At 44.8% G+C, this 20971-nt stretch overlaps 1 long non-coding RNA gene across 1 annotated transcript in view; it reads right to left on the bottom strand.

Moving 5' to 3' along the window:
* Positions 1 to 20715, bottom strand: part of LOC128322997 (uncharacterized) — a 32866-nt gene extending 12151 nt beyond the window's left edge. The window contains exons 1-2 of the long non-coding RNA XR_008306131.1: positions 20636 to 20715; positions 10476 to 10540 (exon numbers count right to left, since the gene is read on the bottom strand). This is a non-coding gene — a long non-coding RNA (uncharacterized LOC128322997). The remainder of the gene's footprint in view (positions 1 to 10475; positions 10541 to 20635) is intronic.
* Positions 20716 to 20971: the final 256 nt, after the last annotated feature.

The following is a 20971-nucleotide window of genomic DNA, read 5'->3' as shown; positions in this document are numbered from 1 at the left end:
ATTAGGGGCATAAGTTCCAATTATCACCATTTTAATTCCAAATATTTGAATTTCCAGTACTAATGACCTATCTGCCTCATCTTTGAAAATCAATTTAGATTCAAATTATTATTCGACATAAAATACTACCCCCCCTTTTTTTTTCTTGTCTAGGTAAACAAATCCTTGTCCAAAACTTCATATTTTTTTCTTTAAAAAAACAATCTTTTGTTCAGTCACATTTATTGCAATACTGCAAGAGAAAAGCAAAGCAGCTCTAACTTCTTGCCCTCTTTTCTGAATGGTGGGTCCTCTTTTCCACCCAGCCCTTGAGTTGCATTAAGAAGCAACAAAAATCCCAAGGTCTCCCCACCGCCCCCACTGCTAAAAAAAATAAATTACCTTGTATTTTACATCTTTATATTCTTGCAAATTCTGTTGCTTAAATATTTGGATCCTTTAGAGACAAAGGGGAGAGTGGGTAAAGAAACAGGTGAGATGGGAATATGTGAAGTTGAGTGAAGGTGCAGGTTGAAATGTTCCTGCAAATGCATATTCATGTAAATGCAAATGCATATTCACGTTTACATTATTACATTCTTGTGAGTTCAGTTGCTGTTTGTGTTCTCAAGAACCCACATGTTGAAAATACTGCATCTGTTGTGTGTGTGGGGGGGGAGGGATCATGCTTAACTTGCAGCGGGGTGGGGCTCCAAAGACCTTTAGGTCATGATGCTTAAGTTGCAGAGGGGTGGGGAGGGCTCCAAAGGCCTTTAGCAGGGGCGTAACTATAATAGGGCAAGGGGAGACAGTTGTCTGGTGGCCCATTGCCTTGGGGGGGCCCCAGAGGCAAGTCACATGAATGACTCCCCCAGCTGCGCACCCAGCTGGGCTTCCTTCAGTTGTATTCATCCTCTGAAATTGATGTGAGTGTTAATGTCACGCCCTCGATCTCCGACAGCGAGGAGGAAGGGGAAGCTGTCAACTTTCCAGGCGATGCAGGAGTGTCTGAGGGGCAGAGCCCGGCTGTCAGTATTCATGAAACAGCTGTGGATAATGACTCTGAGCAGGCACAACAACCTGAGGCAGCAGAAATCGTGAAAGACCAATCGGAAGAAGAGCTATGCAGCCAACCCCCGCCGACCCCCCAACAGCGGTGTGTCACGAGACGCAGCGATCAATTAGAGACTCTTAGGTAAAGCAAACACCTATTGCAGAGGGCTGATAAGCCTTAAATCCCTGACAGCTGGGAGCTCTCGTGGCTTGCACTATATATCACGTCGTCAGTCGGCTACTCCCTGCTGAAAAACAACATTTGTCACTATATGTCGACAGCGTGCAGCCAAGTCCGGTCGAGACCCTGACAGTTAAGACCTGGAGCTACCAGAACAGCATGTCTTTCTCTAGTACCATTATATGACTTGCATCGTCCACAATTTACAAAACCTTTAAAAAAATAATTTAGGATGATGTTCTATTGTGGCACATAGGTAAATTTTACTGTGCTTTTTGTTACCACTATTCAGCCTAATTTAAGATTTCTTTACTTCATGAGCTGAGCTTCAGTGAGGGGGGCCCCATTTTAAAATCTTGTCTTTGGGCCCACTCCAACCTTGCTATGCCCCTGGCCTTTAGGTCCAGGCTCCAAAATTATCTAGGTGCACCACTGGTCCTGCCTCATTAACCTTTTGTAGTTCTTTGAGAGTGTCAACAGGCATATGGATAAAGGTGATAGAGTTGACATAGTATACTTGGATTTGCAGAAAGCTTTTGACAAAGTTCTCCATCAAAGGCTCTTGAGTACTTTTAGCAGTTGTGGGATAAGGGGACAGGTTCATGTGTGGATCAGTAATTGGTTGAAGGGCAGGAAATAAATGGACAGTTTTCACAATGGAGGGAAGTAAGAAGTGGGGTCCCCCAGGGATCTGTACTGGGACCAGCACTCTTTAACTTGTTCATAAATGATCTAGAAGTTGGGGTAAGCAGCGAAGTGGTCAAATTTGTAAGTGTATTTAGGGTAGTGAAATCCACAACAGATTGTGAGGAGCTCCAAAAGGATCTCTCCAAACTGGGTGAGTGTGCAAAAAAAGAAAAGGAAAAAAAGGCAAATATGGTTCTATGTAAGCAAGTGTAACATGATGCATAATGGAGCAAAAAAAGCACCCAACTTCGTTTATACACTAAGAACATAAGAATAGCCCTGCTGGATTAGGCCCAAGGTCTAACTAGTCGAGCTTCCTGTTTCACACAGTGGCCGACCAGATGCCACTGGAAGTTATCCAAACCCCTCATAAAGCCATCCAGGTTGTTGGCTGTCACCACATCTTGTGGCAGAGAATTCCACAAGTTGATTATGCGTTGTGTGAAAAAGTACTTCCGTTTGTTGGTCCTAAATTTCCTGGCAATCAATTTCATGGGATGACTCCTGGTTCTAGTGTTATGTGAGACGGAGAAAAATTTATCTCCACACCATGCATGATTTTATAGACCTCTATCATGTCTACTCACAGTCATCTTTTTTTCTAAACTAAATAGCCCCAGGTGTTGTAGCCTTGCCTCTGAAGGAAGGTGCTCCAGACCCCTGATCATCTTGGTTGCCCTCTTCTGCACATAAGAACAGCCTTGCTGGATCAGGCCCAGGGCCCATCTAATCCAGCATCCTGTTTCGCACAGTGGCCCACCAGATGCCACTGAAAGCCACAGGCAGAAGTTGAGGGCATGCCCTCTCTCCTGCTGTTACTCCCCTGCAACTGGTACTCAGAAGCATCCTGCCTTTGAGGCTGGAAGTGGCCTTTAGTCCTCCAACTTGTGGCAGAGAATTCCACAAGTTGATTATGCGTTGTGTGAAAAAGTACTTCCATTTGTTGGTCCTAGATTTCCTGGCAATCACCTTTTCCAGTTCTACAATGTCCTTCTTTAGATATGGTGACCAGAATTGATTGGGTCTGAGCTGTCGGTGACTGACCAGGAGAGAGATCTTGGGGTCATGGTGGACAGCTTGGAATTACAGATGATGCACTTCTCACCAACACCATCAGTCATTGTTCAGATAGTTACATTTTAAAGAAGAAATCAACAGCTTGGTGAGGGCATTGCTGCTTATATTCGATTTGGAGACCTACATTCTCTCTCCAAACTCTGTAATTTAATGTATTTAATTATGACATTTATATCCTGCTTTTCTTCCATCATAGAACTCAACCCTGGGGATTTCCTACATGGCACATTCCAGGATTTCCTTATGTGTGAAGTTCATGATGAAGCACTCCAGCAGCATCTCCTGATTGACTCAAATTTGACATTTTGCAAGGTTGTAAGAAATGGCCTCAGCCAGTGAAACTACATCACTAGCTACATGTCACAAAGATTAGGGGTAAAGCTCACAGGTGTACCATTAATTAGACAAAGGGAGACAAATGTCTCCTGGCCCACAGCCTCTGAGTAGGGATGGGCCCGGACCGGTCCGGAGGCCATTGAAAAGGCCTCCATACCGGTCCGGACCTGGGTGGTTCAGATTGGGGGTGGGGGGTAGCTTTAAGAGCGGCGGGAGGGTTTACTTACCCCTCCCGCCGCTTTCTCACTGTGGCGCCGTAATGTAATGAGTAATTGGGGCGGCAGGATACCTCCCTGCCGCCCCTTCCCCACTGCTGGTCTGCAAAAACTCCCAGTAATCCTTTGCGCGCGCGCACGTCAGTGACGTGAAGCGCATGCACATCATGCATGCGCAAAGGATTACTGGGAGTTTTTGCAGACCAGCAGCAGGGAAGGGGCAGCAGGGAGGTATCCTTCCGCCCCAATTACTCTGAAGATTACGGCGCCACAGCGGGAAAGCGGCGGGAGGGGTAAGTAAACCCTCCCGCCGCTCTTAAAGCTACCCCCCACCCCAGTGCCGGACCGCAGTGTGGCGGTTCCGTGCACACCCCTACCTCTGAGTGCCCCCCAAGGCCAGTCCTTGCCCTCTCTCTTGCAAGAGAGAGCTAAAGCGAGGCAGCTGCCTGCCAGCCTAATCTCTCCCTGCTTTCCCGCCCATGCAGCGTGCCTGCAAGAGAGAGCAGAAACTGTTGGGAGCCTAAGGCAAGGGAAGGAGGGAGAGAAGCAAGCTTCTCCTCAATGAAGCTTCCTCCCCCTCCCCCGGTAGGCTGAGGCAGCTGAGAATGAATGGATCGCTGCTGAGCCCTGTTCTGCTCTTGGGGGAGGGGGGCGGTTCTGTCTGCCTTTTATCGCCCAGGCTGTACCTGGAGGTGGAAGGGGGTGGGAGACACTACACGGAAGACAATAAAAAGTTAGCCCCCACCCCCCGTTTTTGTTTTTTGCAAATTGTGGTGCTTGGACCGCAATTTGCAAACTGTGTCTCTTCAAAGGGAGAAGGGGAAGAGTTTCAGGTGTGTGTAGAGAACGGAGCATCCTCCTGGAGATCAGGTCTGTCTGTGCTTGTTTCATTTTTTGTACCAGTGTCTGCTCTCTGTGCTTGCTAAAACTCCTGAACTCTGCAAATGTCCTGAAAAACAAACGCAGTAGCAGGAGGGAAGCTGCGGGTGGCGGGGGGGGGATGCTTCCTTCCAAGCGCTCCACTCAGCTATGCTGAGGGAAAGGGTGCAAGCCAGGAGAAAGAGGTGCAAGGGACTTCTTGCCTGCTTTTATGAATGGTGGGTCTCTTTCCCACCCAGCCCCCAAGTTGCATTAAAAACAACAAAAAAAATTCCAAGGTTTCCACATCCCCCCTCAAAAAAGCCCATTGCTTTGGGTTTGGGTTTTTTTTGTTTTTAAATTAAACACATCTTTATATTCTTGCAAATGCAGTTTAAATATTGGGTCCTTTAAAAACAGAAGGGGGAGTGGGTAAAGAATTATGCAGGATGTTAAGTTGTGAGTTGAAATATTTCTGCTAACACATATTTGCATGAATATGCTTGTTTCATATTATAACATTCTTGTGAGTTCAGTTGCTGTTTGTGCCCTCAAGAACCCATGTGAGTGTGTGTGTTGTGAGTGTGTGTGTAGGGGGAAATGATGCTTGACTTCCCAGTAAGTGTTCATAGGATTGCAGTTTTATTATAAAAGTATATCAGCACAAAGTCAGGTGGTGTGGTTGTGTTTTGAAATAAGAGACAAGGCTTTCAAACTGAGTCACTTGGCGACAACCCTAGACTGGGAAAACTCTGAAACAACCACATGCAAGCACTGGTTTGGTTTGCAGGATTGTTTGGATGTTAAATTAATTGCATTGTTCTTTAAGACATGCTGTGTTACCATGGAAAACCTCTACTGTGAAAAGCCAATATACTAAAAACGCAGCATGTAATTTCTACAAGTCGCCTTTCCCATATTTTGCAAATTGCTTTGTTGGGTTTGAGAACAACCCCCCATCATTTGGTCCGTATATCTTGGAGTGGATTCAGATGACAGTTTGAGTTGTCTGTTAATCTGCTACACTATATTATATGTGCCCTTAATGTTCTTCTGCAGCAGAGACATGGGGCCAGGAGAAGGAGAGGAAGGCAGCGAGAGGCCCATTTTAAAATCTGACAACCACAGGGCTCTGTGGGCACCAGGAATTGACATTGACTCAATGTCACACTTTCCTTTACTGTTAATGGAACTGTTCTGAGGTGATTGGTGAACACCCCTAAATGAGTTTGGGCTTTGTATGGGGAATTAGTGAGCTGGGGTGGAGCAGTCCTACTTCAGAATAATTTTTGTGCAAAGTTCTGATCCCTGGGGAATCAGGCAGGGAGCCAGCGAGTGGTGACCTGTATCCAACCCCACTGGGTGCCCCCCTCCAAGAAATACGCCCGTGAGTGTGACGTCACATGCACAGGGGCGTGGCTCAGGCTCCAGAGGAGCCCAGAGTGAACTCCCCCCTCCCATGCCAGGCTGCCGAGAGCCCGGGCAAACTCTGCACCAGGTATTTCAGGCAGCGCCGGCTGCCCGATAGAACGTTTTTCCCTTCCTCTCCCTCTCCCTCTTTCCTCTTCCTCTGGAGGGAGAGGAAGGGGAAAACATCCTATCAGGCAGCCAACACTGCCTGAAATGACGAGCTGAGAGCTTGTTTGGGCCATGCCCCCTTTGCGTGTCACACATGAAGGGGGCGTAGCCTGGGCTGCCAAGACCCCAAATGAGCTCTCAGCTCATCATTTCAGGCAATGTCGGCTACCTGATATGACGTTTTCCCCTTCCTCTACCTCCAGAGAGAGAGAGGAAGGGGAAAATATTCTATCGGGCAGCCGACACTGCCTGAAATACCTGGCGCAGAGTTCGCTCGGACTCTTGGTGGCCTGGGTATGGGAGGAGGGAGTTCACTCTGGGCTCCTCTGGAGCCCAAGCCACAGGGCGTCTGCAGCCTTTTCCATTGGCGGCCCGGGTTCTTTGAACCTGCTCGCCCAATGGTGGCTCCACCCCTACTGGGAAATGAACTGACGGAGAGGTTGAGGTTCAAAATAAATTAAGGTTTTTATTTTGGGTTCAGGGAGACAGTGGAATAAGAGTGTTGATTAAAGCAATATTACTACTAAAAATATGTTACAAAAATTAACCAAATGCTTGTAAAAAGGCAATTTAGCTTGGTGTCTGAATTAAAAGACTTCCAGGCTGGCTAGAGAACAGAAGGCTTTAGAGCAGGGCTGCTCAATTTTGGCCCTCCTGCAGATGTTGGCCTACAACTTCCATAATCCCTGGCTATTGGCCACTGTGGCTAGGGAATATGGGAGTTGTAGTCCAAAACCAGCTGGGGGGCCAAAGTTGAACAGGCCTGCTTTAGAGAAACAGATTTTTGGATTTTAGAAAAGAGCAGGGATCGGGAAACCCCAGAGGGGCGCAGTAATTATCATACAACCTACCTCATCCTTCCGTTTAGAGGCAATTGGACCCTTGTGGCTCAGGCACAGCTGAAGGACTTGTTTTCTTAGGGATGGACTGAAAACCAGGAGGTCGTAACGGAGAACCAAAAGCAGCTCGGAGGTTAGGCAGCAAGGGTAAATCCAAAAAGTGTCTCTTTTCATGCAGCCAGCTTCTCGTAGAAGCAAGGTGAAGTGGGTAGATCGGGCCAGCAAGGAAGGAGGCTGGAATGTGTGAATGGCACAATGAGCAAGACACAGCCTGGTGTTATGGCGGATGTCAAGCCTATCACCCATACAGTGGGTGACTCCACAGTGTAGAGACCAAACAAAGCACAGTGGTTCAAGAAACCAGTGCCAGTTATAGCCCCAACTGGGCCCTGAGGCAAAATACTGGCCACTCCTTCTTCCTGAGGAGGGAAATTCCAGTGGATCTCAAAAGGATCTGTTGTTTTTGTTTGCTGTGCTTGAGTAAAATACAATGGCACTGAATGGTCAAGAAGAACCTGTATGTAAATGGTTGTACAAAGATGGTATCTGTTAGGTTGGAAGGACCCAGTAAACCAATCAGTAATTTACATGAGAGGACCTCTGAGTTCCTATTGCCCACTTAGCTCTTTTGTGATGGAGAAGAGAGTTGTGTTCACAGTGCCTTATCTGACTTCCTGCTGAGGTGATTAGTGTTAGCTTATTTGAGGCAACTGCAGAAGAGGGGAAGTAAAGGGTCAATCTTCAGACAGAGAGACCTTGAAAATTGAGTTAACACTCAAGCTAACTCAGGTCTGCCTAAAGGTAAAGTGTGCCGTCAAGTCAGTGTTGACTCCTGGCAACCACAGAGCCCTGTGGTTTTTATTTGCTAGAATACAGGAGGGGTTTACCATTGCCATCTCCCGCGCAGTAGGAGATGATGTCTTTCAGCACCTTCCTATATCGCTGCTGCCTGATATAGGTGTTTCCCATAGTCTGGGAAACATACCAGCAGGGATTCAAAGCGGCAACCTCAGGCTTGCTAGGCAAGTCATGTCCCTGCTGCGCCATTAGGTGGCTTGGGTCTACCCAGACATTCCCTAATATAGAGAAAGGCACAAAGCTAATCCCCTTTCAATCCTCTTGGCAGCTGTTGAATCTGGGGGCAATCGTCTCACAGCCTGCTAAGTGACCTGTCCCCAATATGCCAACAAACAGGGAGCCCACGATCCTGTGAGACTCCTGAGCATGTTAAGAGTGGGAGCTACCAGCCTGTAGTCCCAGACATAAGCAGACAGGCTTCTGGGAGCCTTCAGAATAGCAGTATTTTGTGAACATAGAGAATGTTGGTATGGACAGGGAATTCACAGCTGGTGCCAGGGGCGGAACTAGCAGTGTCCCACTATGTTCAATGAACACAGGCCCCCAGGGGTGCTGGGGCCCTCAGAGGGGCACTATTGTGGAATGTGTGCTCTCCTTACCGCCACCGTACTGCCCACTTCCTGCTTGATACCTGGCTCGTGGAGTGAGAAGCAGCTTCTGACCCCACAACCTGCTGATGTCGCCATCTCCTCCAGCTCCTGCCCATGCCATCAGTTCTTGCCACACCAATGGAAACACACACAGAGGAAACAGTGTGTCTTGCATGTAAAAAGGCTGCCAATAAAATGTGTGCCCGGCCACCATTTTCCAGCTGGCTTTTCACATGTGGGGCACACTGTTTGTTTCCTCTGCCACTGGTGTGACAAGAGCCAGCAGCATGGGCAGGAGCCAGTGGCAGGAGATTTTTCTTTTTCTTTTATTTCAATAAAATTACAGCAGTGCATATGACATAATCAAAGATAACAATTATATATGTGTATAACTGAAAAAGAAAAAGAAAATAAATTAAAAAGAATCCCTTAAGCATAACTTTAAGATAATAAAATACAACCTACTAGGAGGGTGGGGGAAAGAAAAAAGAAAAAAACCCAGCTTCTAAGGATCTCTCTCTCTCTTCCCTCCCACCCCCAAACATAAACAATTCATTAAAATTCAACCAAATTGCTGAAAATTCCTCTTCTTTACCTTTCAGTTGGAAAGAGATCACTTCAGATGCCAACAAGGAACACATATCAGCTATCCAAAGTTGCAATTCAAGAGTAAATTTGTCCTTCCAGTGCTGAATTATAGTCCTTTTGGTGATTCCCCTACTAAGTACAAAGATTCCACAATTCTTCATGTAATCCTATATTCCATATGCAGGGGATGTACCCCCTGCATATGGAATCTAATGATAGATTCCATATGCAGGGGACAGGGCCGGTGCTAGGGTTTTTTGCACCCTAGGCGAGATCACCTTCTGGCGCGCCCCCCCCCATCCCTACACCTGGAGAGTGGAAAGCCTTCCACAGTTCCCCAGATTGATGTAAGATATAATATGGTACTGCTATATATTTTGTGGTGGCAGCAATGTCTTCACCCCACAATATCTCAGAATGATCCAACATTATATGGCTGCCAAAAGAGGTGCCCTCTCTCATTCTCCATTTTAAGCAGTTAAAAGAAGAGTACACTGCTCTGTTGTGCTACAAAATTAGTCCCCTGTTCCAAAAATGAATGAGGAACAAAAACTAGATGCCACTCATCATTAAATGAATGGAAGCCACCAGTGTTCCCTCTAAGGCATGCACAAGCTCACTAGTTTTTTGAACTCCGCTCAGTTAACTTTAGATCCTGCTCAGGTTGAATCAAGAAGGCCCCATTCTGAATGCATGTGCATGCACACTGCCTTGATACTGTCACCCAGAACAAAACTCATTCCGTGCACAGATCAAAAACATTAGAGAGAACACTGGAAGCCACAATTAACCAAACCTAAGTTAAATGTCCAACAATGAAAAGGAAGATACTTTTGCACATGTCTATTACATGACTGAAATCTTGCCACAAATTATGGAAAGTGACTTCCAATGAAAGTTACTTTCTCCAGGTAAAAAAATTAACTGAATATGTTTGAGGCAGAAGATAAAGACAGTTTCTCCCAATATGAATACAGCCTTGTTGTTGGTTTTTTGTTCCATATTAGCAGCTGTCTGCTCCACAACATAAGGCGTCAATCTGACCAAAAAAAAAAAAAAAAAAAGAATAAATCCTCCTTTCTCTGCTATCACAACTCCAAATGCAGAGCCTCAAGCTCTTTCAGTTGTCAAAGTCAATGAGATCATGAGACTTTGCTTCCTTCCTGAGATCCCCAAAGCCTGAATGAAAATTTAAAAAATTTGTCTTCCTTTAACGCCCTAAACATACAAGAATACTACCCCCATGGAACAGACAGTATCTAAAACAGCACATTCACCATAATCTGTCGCAGGAAATCTTGTAATAATAGTAGAAAATAGAATGTAGATTTTGCTTAACAGAACAACAACAAAAAACTAACAGAGTATCCTAGAGTGACATCTTCTTTTACATGTCAAATTAGGGCATGGTTTGGCCTCAAGTCATTTCTGATGCAGCCAAACATTGTTGATGCTACTGAAGAATGTATCACATTTCATAAACAGCTATAAAGGATAATGCTTTAGCAACCTGGAAAAATTGTAAAGCCCCCTATCCATAACTTGATCCAATCAAGAATAAAATGTGACAGAACTGAATGAAATTCAAGGGAAGGCCACCAACATGAAGAGAGAAGGCAGGGCAAGAAACAATTACCTTGGTCTTATTTTTCATTAGAAAGAGGAAATTCCCTTTCAGATGACACCATCTCTCTCTTGGCTCTGCATGCAAAAGAAGCATGATATTAAAAATAATGTTCAGACCACTCTCTCTTAATACATTGCTTCTTAAAGACAACATATTTGCTATAATGTTTGAGCAAGGGGGGGGATTGTTAACGAAAAACCAGTTTCACCGGCAGCTGACATATAACACGCTGCTAAATGCCAGATAACTTCCCAGAAGGATCCTTTTATCCTGCAGCTGACAGAACTGGTGACTGCAGCACACACACAACGGTTTTCTCTTTGCTTCACTCCACTTTGCAAAGAAGAACAGAGAACTATATCCCGCCTTCAGCACAAGACAACCATAGCTTGAACAGATAGCAAGCATGCGGCAGGACTCGGGCGGGCGGGCAGCTGGGAGGGAGGGAGGGCGGGCTGGCGGGCGGCGGCAGTGGTAGCGGTAGTTTTTACCCAAATCTGCTCGCGGCGGGGGCCGGCGGGGCCGGCGTGCGAGGGGCCTGCTCAGAAAGTCTTTCCCCTTCTACATCTCCGAACAAGAGACACTCGCCTCGCTCCCTGCTTGCTTGGCCATCCTGTATCCAAAGAAGGAGGCGGCCTTTGCAGGTGGCTGCGTGTCTTCCCTGCCTACATGTGGTGGGGTGCGCCTTCGTCAGACAATCTTAAATAAACAGTGCTCCTTTGTCAATGCTGACTCCTGAGCGGGAGCTAGAATTTTGTGTTTCTGTCTTTCAATTCGCCAGAGGAAAACAGGAGGCTTTTTCTTTTCCGTCCTTCCAGGAGGATGCGGGTCGTCTGCTGCCTGCCAGCCTAGCCCGTCCGGCTCTCCTGCAAGGGGAGCAGCAACAACAACCACCACCACCACCCGTTCCTCCTCCTTCTCCGCCTTCCCGACCGAGGACAAGGGATTGCGGGTTGACTGAGGCGGCTTCCTAGTTAGCCTGTGACTGGCGGGAAGGACAACGGGAGGGGAAGAGAGAAGGAAGCGGTGGTTGGAGGCGGCGGAGGGGAGGAGCGGCTGCCTCACTCCGCGCCGCCAGGCGAAAGGAAGTGGGGCTGACGGGGAGGGAGAAGCGCTGGGACGGCACAGGCGTCGCCTCCGCTGCCATCACCGGCGGTGGGGATGTGTGGCGAGGGGGTGGGGGGGGCGGCAGGCCGGCCAGCGCGGCGCCCCCTCCATTTTGGCGCCCTAGGCAACTGCCTAGTTCGCCTTAATGGACGCGCCGGCACTGGCAGGGGATGTACCCCAAGAAAACTTGAACGTCCTTGACAGGCAATGATTGCTGCAGCGCAGTAACTGGACAGGACCAAACCATATGCATAAGTGTACCCCCATACAATTTACACCTCCAACATCTAGAAGTCTGCAACCAGCCCTTATTAAACATTCTCTGAGGTGTCCAATAAACACAAAATAAAGGTTTCTATATTAGCCTCATTTTGAAATCCACAGAGACATGTTTCAGTAGCTTCAAAGCTACCCACCATTGATTTAATAATATAGGGTATTCAGGATAATTGTTCCAAAGATCTCAGATATAATCAATATCAATCTTATCAATGACTTTAAGTTTCTGATAAAGTTTACAGGCTTAGGTGCATCCAATAAAGGTTCAGGTCGAATTATAGACCTTGAGATTCAGAAGCTGCAATTGCATCATGACCAAAAAGCCATGATAATGAATGCTTTAGCTGAATAAAATGCCAGCTAGCATTTAGAAATAAATCAAACTAAGCTCTTAAAGTTTCAAAAGATTTAGAAACAGCTTCAGAAGAGATCAATTGCTCTAATGTAATGCGTTGTGGGAGGCCCAGTTAGCCCAATAAAAATATTTACAAGCAATCTTCAAACAGGGATTCTTTCACAACGTAAGCGTTATGAAAGAAAGGAACAAAACCATATCTAGAACCCAAAATTCTCCATATAGGTTTTGCGGCTTTAAACACCAGTAATGACCTATATCCATGAACAAATAATGAACCCAGCATCTACAAGATTTTAGTGGGGGTCAAATAATAATTTTCAAGCTGTGCCTGAGGCTGTGACTGAGACTAATTGTTCCATCCAGAACTGAAAATAGAATAAATGCCCCAAAAATGTGGAAAATTAAACCAACCTTCTCAATGGGTAGTTGAAGTTTACAAACTGAAGATCTAGACGGGTGTCCTTGCCATAAGAACCCGTTAACTAATTTATAACAGTTAAAACATGGAGGTATGAGAATTTGAAGACCTCTTAAACTATATATGAGCCTTGGTCTTAAATTAATCTTAATCACATTTATTTTGCCCACTGATCTAAGTCATTTTTCATTTGAAACAAAAATTTGGAGAAGTTTAAGTTAAATCATTGAGAAAGCTTCCTAGAGATCACTATGCCTAAATACACAAGAGACTCTGGACACCAACTAAAACTCCAGACTCTACACTCATCAACAAAAAGCATCAAATCCAATTTAGCCTAATTCATGGAGTAACCCAATAAATTACCAAACTTTTGAACAACAACAACAAAAGATTAGGAATTTAGACCTCTGGTTTATCAATAAAGCATAACATGTCATCTGCATATACAATCAACTTGTACTCAATCCCATGTAGTATAGTACCCTTTATGTTATCAGAGTCTCTAATAGCACAAGCGAGGGGTTCTAACACTATAGTGAAAAAAAGAGGAGACAGAGAACATCTCTGATGTATGCCCCATTATAGTATAACTAGCTGGGCCGGGTGCAGAGCATCTGTGCCTCCAGCCGGCCCACCCACACTGCCTTCTTCCCCTGCTGGCCCACACAACACCTTTTTCTTTATACACACACACACACACACGCTCTCTGACTGGCTGCAGCTGGCTTATTTTCTCCCCCAATTCTGACTGGCTGGCAGACTTCTACTTCCTCCCACTGCGGCTTTCTGACCAGCTGGGCACTGGCTTCTTCTCCCTCCCACCCCCACCCCTGTTTCTGGCTGGCTGACCCACCCGCCATTTTCTAGCTGGCCAGACACCAGCTTCTTCTCTCCCCCCCCCCACTTTTAGGCACTCAGGTGGGTGGGTGGGTGGGATTCTTCTTCCTCCCCCCCCATTTCTGGCCGGCTGGCCCACCCACACTTTCTGGCCAGCTTCCCCCCACACACACTTTTGGGCAGGTGGGCTGGCCAGCTGGCTTCTTCTTCCTCCCACCCCACCTCCCAGTTTCTGGCTGGCTGGCCCGCCCACCACTTTCTGGCTGGCAGGTGGGCCAGCTTCTTCTCCCCCCACCAGTTTCTTGCCACTCCCCACTTTCTGGCCAGTTTTCTTCACTGGCTGCAGCCACCATTTTCCTCCCTCCCACCCATCCCATGGCTGTCCGGCAGCTCTCCAAACTCTCGCGCAAGCTGCCGCACATGGGATTAGCCACGGGTATGCCTAAGAGAATTGAATATATAGATTGAAGGGGACAATTCAATTATAGTATAACTGAAGGCCACTGGTGATGACTCATGAATAATATATAGCTGTGTGTGTGTGTGTGTGTGTGGAGAGAGAGAGAACGAGAGAGAGAACGAGTAAGCACATATATAGCATGGTAACCCAAGTAAAAAAACTTGGGGGACATCCAGATTTAATCAGAAACATGTTTCAAGATGGACCATATTAAATGCTTTCTCCCCACATCTAAAGAAATTATGGTCTTGCTTCTCTGAGGATAAGGCAAGTACAGCAATCAACAATCTAAACTTATCTTATCCTTGATGGCCAGATATAAACCCTGTCTGAACTGGATGAATAATAGTAGGGAGCACAGTCTGCACCCTACGTGCCAGCATAGCTATCAATATCCTAGCATCAACATTTAAAGAAATAGATCTATAACTAGTACATAAACCAGGATCTTTACCAAGCTTAAGGAGAACAGTTATATAAGCTTCATTGAAAGAAGGAGGGAAATGCTTACTAAGAAAAGAGTCATTATAGACCTCCAATAAAATTAGAGCCAGGAAACGGATTTATACTTCTTATAAAACTCCACAGAACATCTATCAGGCTCTGGGGCCTTTCCAGATTTCATGGATATAATTGTGGTCATTAATTCCTGTGTAGAAAAAGAGGTGCTCCTAGATGATTGATCTGATATTGTGTAAGGTGTGGAAGATGCACCTTTTGCAGGGAACAATCTATATCTGCATCAATTTTTGATGTACTATTATACAAAAACTTTTTTAAAACTGCTGATTTATACATTCAGGGTCTGTGTGGACATTGCCTTGAGTATCAAGGATACAGGATATAATATTACACTGTTTAATTTGCTTCAATCTAGAAGCCAAGAGTTTGCTAGGTACCCCCCTTTCCCAATATCTTTCCCTAATGATTGATTGATTGATTGATTGAGTGCCACCAAGTCAGTATCCTCTTAGTGGCCACATAGATTCTCTCCAGGATGATCTGCCTTCAACTTGGCCTTTAAGGTCTCTCAGTGGTACATTAATTGCTGCCATAATCGAGTCCATCCACCTTGCTGCTAGTCGTCCTCTTCTTCTCTTTCCTTCAACTTTCCCCAGCTTCTCAAGGGAACTGGGTTTTCACATAATGTGTCTAAAGTATGATAGTTTGAGCCTGGTCATTTGTGCCTCGAGTGAAAATTCTGGATTGATTTGTTCTATGATCCATTTGTTTGTTTTCCTGGCTGCCCATGGTATCCTCAAAAGTCTTCTCCAGCACTAAAATTCAAAAGTGTCAATACTTTTTCTGTCCTGCTTCTAAGTCCAGCTTTTGCTTCCAAAGATTGCCATGGGAAAAACCTTTGTCCGGACGATTCTAATCTTTGTAGATATAAACACATCATGGCATCTAAATATCATTTCCAAAGCTTTCATTGCACAATTCAACAAACATTCAGTAAGTATAGCTTATTGAGTTCATATTTAGCCATAAGTAGAGTTCTGTCTGACTCCGAAGAAGGGTAAAATGCATATAAGGTTAATAAGTCTTTAACTTGCTTCTCCAGAGATATATTCTGAGTCTCTTGTTGCCTTTTTAAATGTGAAGAATAAGCTATGATCCAGCCCCATAAACATGCTTTAGAAGTATCCCAAACCAGGAATAATGATGTAATAGACCCCCTGTTAAAACAAAATAATTCCCCCATCTCCTGTTTCATTTATCTAGTAAATTGCAAATCATTCAGCAAGGATGTATTCATATACCACCTAAATGAAGTACTAGAACTATCTTCCAAACCAACAACCAATTTAACAGGGGCATGATCCAGAGTTGCCAGAACCTAAGGGGTATACTTGTGGGTCAAATGGGCCGTAAGCCAGAATTTGGCTTTTTTAAAGCCAAATCTGGCCACCTAGGCATGATCTGAAATTGCTATGGCATCAATGTTCCATTCCTGAATTTGAGATACTGGAAAACGAGACATCAAAAAATAGCCCAGCCTAAAACAATTTTTATAGACAGGAGAAAGAAAAATGTATTCTCATTGGGAGGGATTAAGAAGACGCCATATATCTACTAAATTAAAATCTAACATATAGGTCTTAAATGTAGTATGGGTTCGAGAGTGTAACTTGTAACTTAGATGCAGGGTGTGTGTGTGTTATGGTCAAGAAGGGATTCAAATCCCCTCCAATAATCAAGTGATCAAATGTCAAAGTATGTAAATGTTCAAATTCAAATCCCCTCCGATAATCAGGTGATCAGATGTCAAAGTATGTAAATGTTCAAAGCAGCTGCGTATTAATTCTGGGAAATCTGTGACTGGACCCTACAAATTCATTAACAGCTGATATTGACCACCCATACTAACAATAAGTATAAGAAAGCGACCTTTACCGTCTGTTATTTCCTGTTCAACAATTAATTTAGAAGATCTGTGAATTAAAATAGCCACATCCCTCACCCTCTTAGAATTGCCTTACATAGACATTCACCACCCATGGCTTTTGCAAGAGCAATTTTTCAACTGGCAGAATATGGGTTTCTTGTTTAAAAACAAAACAAAACCCTCAATAGCAATTTCCCCCAATTTGGCCAACACCTAGTGGAGCTTCAAGGGCTGACTCAACCCCATCACATTCCAAGTAACCATGGAAACCTCCATACTCAATTAATAAAGTCTGGAATGCACTTCCTAATGAAATTAGAGTTTTCCCTTCTTTAAAATTTTTAAAGAAGTACCTGAAAACATACTGGATTAGCCAGGCTTTTAGTTTATAGTTTTAAAGTTTCAGGTTTTTTAGTTTTTGTTTGTATTTTCAAATGATTTTAATCATGTTAATGTTTTAATGGTTGTTTTTAGATTGTGAACTGCCCAGAGATTTCTGTATGGGGTGGTACAGAAATGCTTACTTTGTTTGTTTGTTTGTTTGTTTGTTTGTTTGTTTGTTTAATCAAGCTTTCAAATTTTTACACCACCCCAAACTTTGGTCTCTGGGTGGTCAACAATAGCATAAAACAAGTTAAAAACATATACAAAAACTTAAAACAATTTAACAATTTAAAAATAAACCAGAGATTAAAACCTAACAAATTTAAAAAGCTGAGAAAGCTTGGGTGAAGAGGTGGGTTTCCAAGTGCTTTTTAAAAATTGTCAGAGATGGGGATGATCGTATCTCAGTAGGGAGCGCATTCCACAGTCTCAGGGCAGCAACCAAGAAGGCCCATCCCCATGTGGCCACCAGCCAAGCTGGTGGCAACTGGAGACAGACCTCATTAAATAAATAAATAATAAAATAAATAAATTTGAGAGTTATTTCACATGAACTCCTTTCCTGTTCTGACACGCCTCAAAATATCTCCTTTAACCATAAATTTAAGAAATTTTACAATAAATGGGTGAGGCTTGTCAGTGGTGCATGAGGGAGAAGTTGAAATACAATAAGCTCTTTCGATTTCCAGCTTATACTCCTCTGGCAGGGAACATGTTTTGCAAAGGAACTCTTTAATAAAGTAAATAGAGTGAGTCTTTCCCAAATGTTCTGGGATCCCCAAAACACGCACATTCAAACTTAGAGATTCTAATTCTAAGGTGGACACACTGTCTTGGAGGCTCTTATTGGCCTTCTGTAATATGCTCAAAGCACAATCAACAAAGGAACCTTTATCTTCTTATTCAGAGATTTTGCCTTTCAACACCCCCAGTCTGGCAGTAATAGTATCAACATAGGCTTGAAGTGAAGTAATCAAAACTGTAATGTTCTTTAAGTCAGATTTTAAATCAGCAGACATAATCTTAAGGAATGTCATAAGATCTCCTTCTTCCTCTGGAAGCTTTCCTGGAGGAGACAATATGGGGATAGAAGGAAGTTGAACTTTCTTTCCTCCTCCCTTAAAAGCCATTATGAAATTAGCCAGTGGGACTTCCCCAACAGAAAAGGAAAAATGATCTCCTGTTTAATGAGCAAGTCTCCGCTACTATGAGATTAAACAGTTCAGGATAAGAAAATCAGGCAGGAGGCTCCAAAGTGCACTGCACTGCGTCTGATTACATAGCCGTCTTGACTGGAAGTGGCAGGAGTTGGAGCCATAAGCAGTAGCAGCAATGGCGGAAGAGGAGGAGGTAGTTGGTGCTGCTGGAAGATGGGGTAGTTCTGTAGTGGTAGCGGTGGCTGCCGCTGCTACCACAAAAAAAATAAAATGGATTTGTTTTCACCACGGCACCTAATGACACTGTGAAATAATCTGAGGGGGGCATATTCATTTATTGAACACAGGTCACCTCTGACCTCATTATGCCTCTGGCTAGAGCAGAAGAGCCCTCACCACCCCTCAAAATAACCTCCTGAATGCCTGAATATTGAAATAGTAATCACTCTTTAGACTTCTTCACACAACTGCTGGCAGGGTAAGAGAAGCACCCAGCCTGAGTAGGAAAGCTCCCAGTTTTTGGTTGTGGGCTTGCAAACATTATGTTAGGAAGAGGGGAGAATGATGGTGTGTGAGGGAGCAACTGGATAGGATGGCCTTTTCTCCTTCAGTAAAAAGCTGGAGGCGAAATCCGGGTAGGGCACACTTGTCCTACTCAGCTGCCACCATGATCACACTTCCCTCCTCCTACCAATGTTTGGAAGCAAATGACTGAAAATCAAGGGTATACCTAGCTCTCCTACTTAGACTGGGTGCTTCTCCTATCCTGTTATTAGTTGTGTGAACAAGCCTTTTGTGTTTAGAAGTTTGGTTCTAATTCAGGGCAATCAAGATACATCAGGTTCAGTTCCAGTTCAATTAGAAATGTACATATCAGGTGTCATAAAAATATGATAAATAAATAAATAAAAGGGGGGGGGGTACACAAAAACTTGGGACAAGTTTTTAGGTTCTGCTTCAGTTTGACTCTTAAAGTACTTCTCTAATGTTGAAAACTATGACATACCAAATGAAGTTGTAGTATCATGTCTGAGATTAAGCATCTGTAGATAGTGTTTTATTTGGAAATGATGAGAATCCCTGAGCACTGCCCCCTTGGGACAAATCAGAAAGAGGCTTTTGATTTCTACTGCTGGTAAGCAGCCCCTGACTTCAAAAGTCTACTGGTTTTAGGGCGGTTTAGAAGGACAGAGGGAGTATTGTCCTAACAATAATTTTTCTGGCCAGACAATACATTGGTTGTTTATTTGTTAAATCAAGTCCTGGCAGCTTCTGTCGTGAAAGCCCTGGCAGCTTTGCCCTCATTTTGTCAGCACACAGAAAGCTGCCTGTAGTAGGTGTAGGAATGTGCACAAAACTAGTTTTGCCAGTTCGGCTTGAATCCGAACGAGATTCTAGCAGACCTAGCCCAATCCGGTTTTGTGCCCACTTGAACTGGACCCAGCTCAAAATGGTTTGGAGCCCTACTGGTAAAGCGGAATTCAGTGAGGTTTCCCCTTTACTTGGATGGGGGGAGGGGCTTAAAGGGAAAGCAGGCAGGAGGGTGGTAAGCAACTACATACAAGTGGCAGTGGCCAACGGTGGGCGGGGGGGGGGGCGGTGGCTGAGATGGAGGAAGCTTCCCCCTACCTTTGCTGCCCTCCTCCAGAGTAGGTGTGGTTGGCAGTGGTGCAGTTTGGGCCTCTGTGCACGTGTGGAGGCTATTTTAATGACCACCGCGCATACATAGAGACCATTTGCATGACCATGCAAATGGCCTCTGCACATACACGGAGATCAGTAAAATGGCCTCCATGCAGATCATCCCAGTACAGATCCTTGGGGAACCCCACTTCTTACTTCCCTTATGCTTTAAACCTGTGCTGTCCAGCTGAACGATGTCTTCATCTAGAGCCCCCTCAGTATATGGTTGTGTCTGTAGGTTTGGCCCCTGAGTGATGACAGTAGTCCTAGTATTTAATACTCTCCTCTTGCTGGAAGAGGTCTAGGTTCTAAGATGGCCTGCTCTCCCTATTTGCCCCTCATATAATTATTGCTTACTAAGAACCAAAATCTGGAGAGGGGACCAGTGAAAAATGTATGTTGCTTTCCATGCAAAAGGTTCAGGGTTCAATCCTTGGCATCTCCAAGGGTGGGGCTGAGAAAGACCCCTGTCTGATACCCTGAAGAAATGCTTTCAAATCATTTATTTGCTCCCCCCACAAGCCAGAATAGCCTTTCCATGAGGCAAAGTGAAGTGGTTGGCTGTGGCTCAAGGAGGAGCAAAGAGGAGAGCAAGTACCGCCCCACCACCACCACTAGCTGCCCTCTTTGCTCCTCTTCACGCCTGAGCCAGAGCGAACCACTTCACCTTGCCGTATGGAAGGGCCGCCTTGCTCGGGGTGGGGGTGGGAGCAAATAAGTGATTAAGGAGGAGGTGGCAAAGGAGGAAGTGAAGGATCGATTTGCCCAAATCGGAATTGTTCCACTGAAGCCGAGGGACATCGACATAAGAAGCAAGTGACAAAATTGCCCTCTCAGTGGCAAAATTAGAATGAGGATAAGGTGAGGAAGGCACAGTGCTAAAACAAATCTAGTGGCAGATCTTGTGGGGCACGGAGTTTTCTCACTCTGTATCTGTTTTAAATACACCATATCCTCAGCCTATCCTCAATGAAAAACCAGCCCTCAAAGTAACTTTCAGGTCTAGTAGAGATTAATCCATTCCCATGAGAACAGACAATGCCCTCCACAGCCTGCACACTATTATTCTAATCCCTTGCCTAAGAGGCTCTGACCTCATTCATGCAGGCAATGTCCCGCTCTCAATTTGATTTTGTCTGAGTTCTATACAGCGAGCAAGGCCCCGCTCTTGTTCATCACAGACAACAGGAAATGACATCACTGTTGTTTTCTCCACAACAAGGCACAGACAGATACTAAAGAGGGCACATTAGTAGTACATCAGAAAGAGGAGTAATGGGCAGAAGGAAATTGGATCCCCGCATTTTGGAGGGGATACAATTCATGTGAGTTGTAGAAAGACTTTAAAGATATCACAGTTTAAGGTGCAGAATACCTGTACATCTCAAAAGGAGGGGAAACAGCTAGCAAAACAAACTAGCAGTGCAGTC

This window comes from Hemicordylus capensis, chromosome 4, assembly GCF_027244095.1.
Source record: "Hemicordylus capensis ecotype Gifberg chromosome 4, rHemCap1.1.pri, whole genome shotgun sequence".
Lineage (NCBI taxonomy): Eukaryota > Metazoa > Chordata > Lepidosauria > Squamata > Cordylidae > Hemicordylus > Hemicordylus capensis.
The sequence above is the reverse complement of the archived record's forward strand: the minus strand, read 5'-3'. Positions and strand labels throughout refer to the sequence as shown.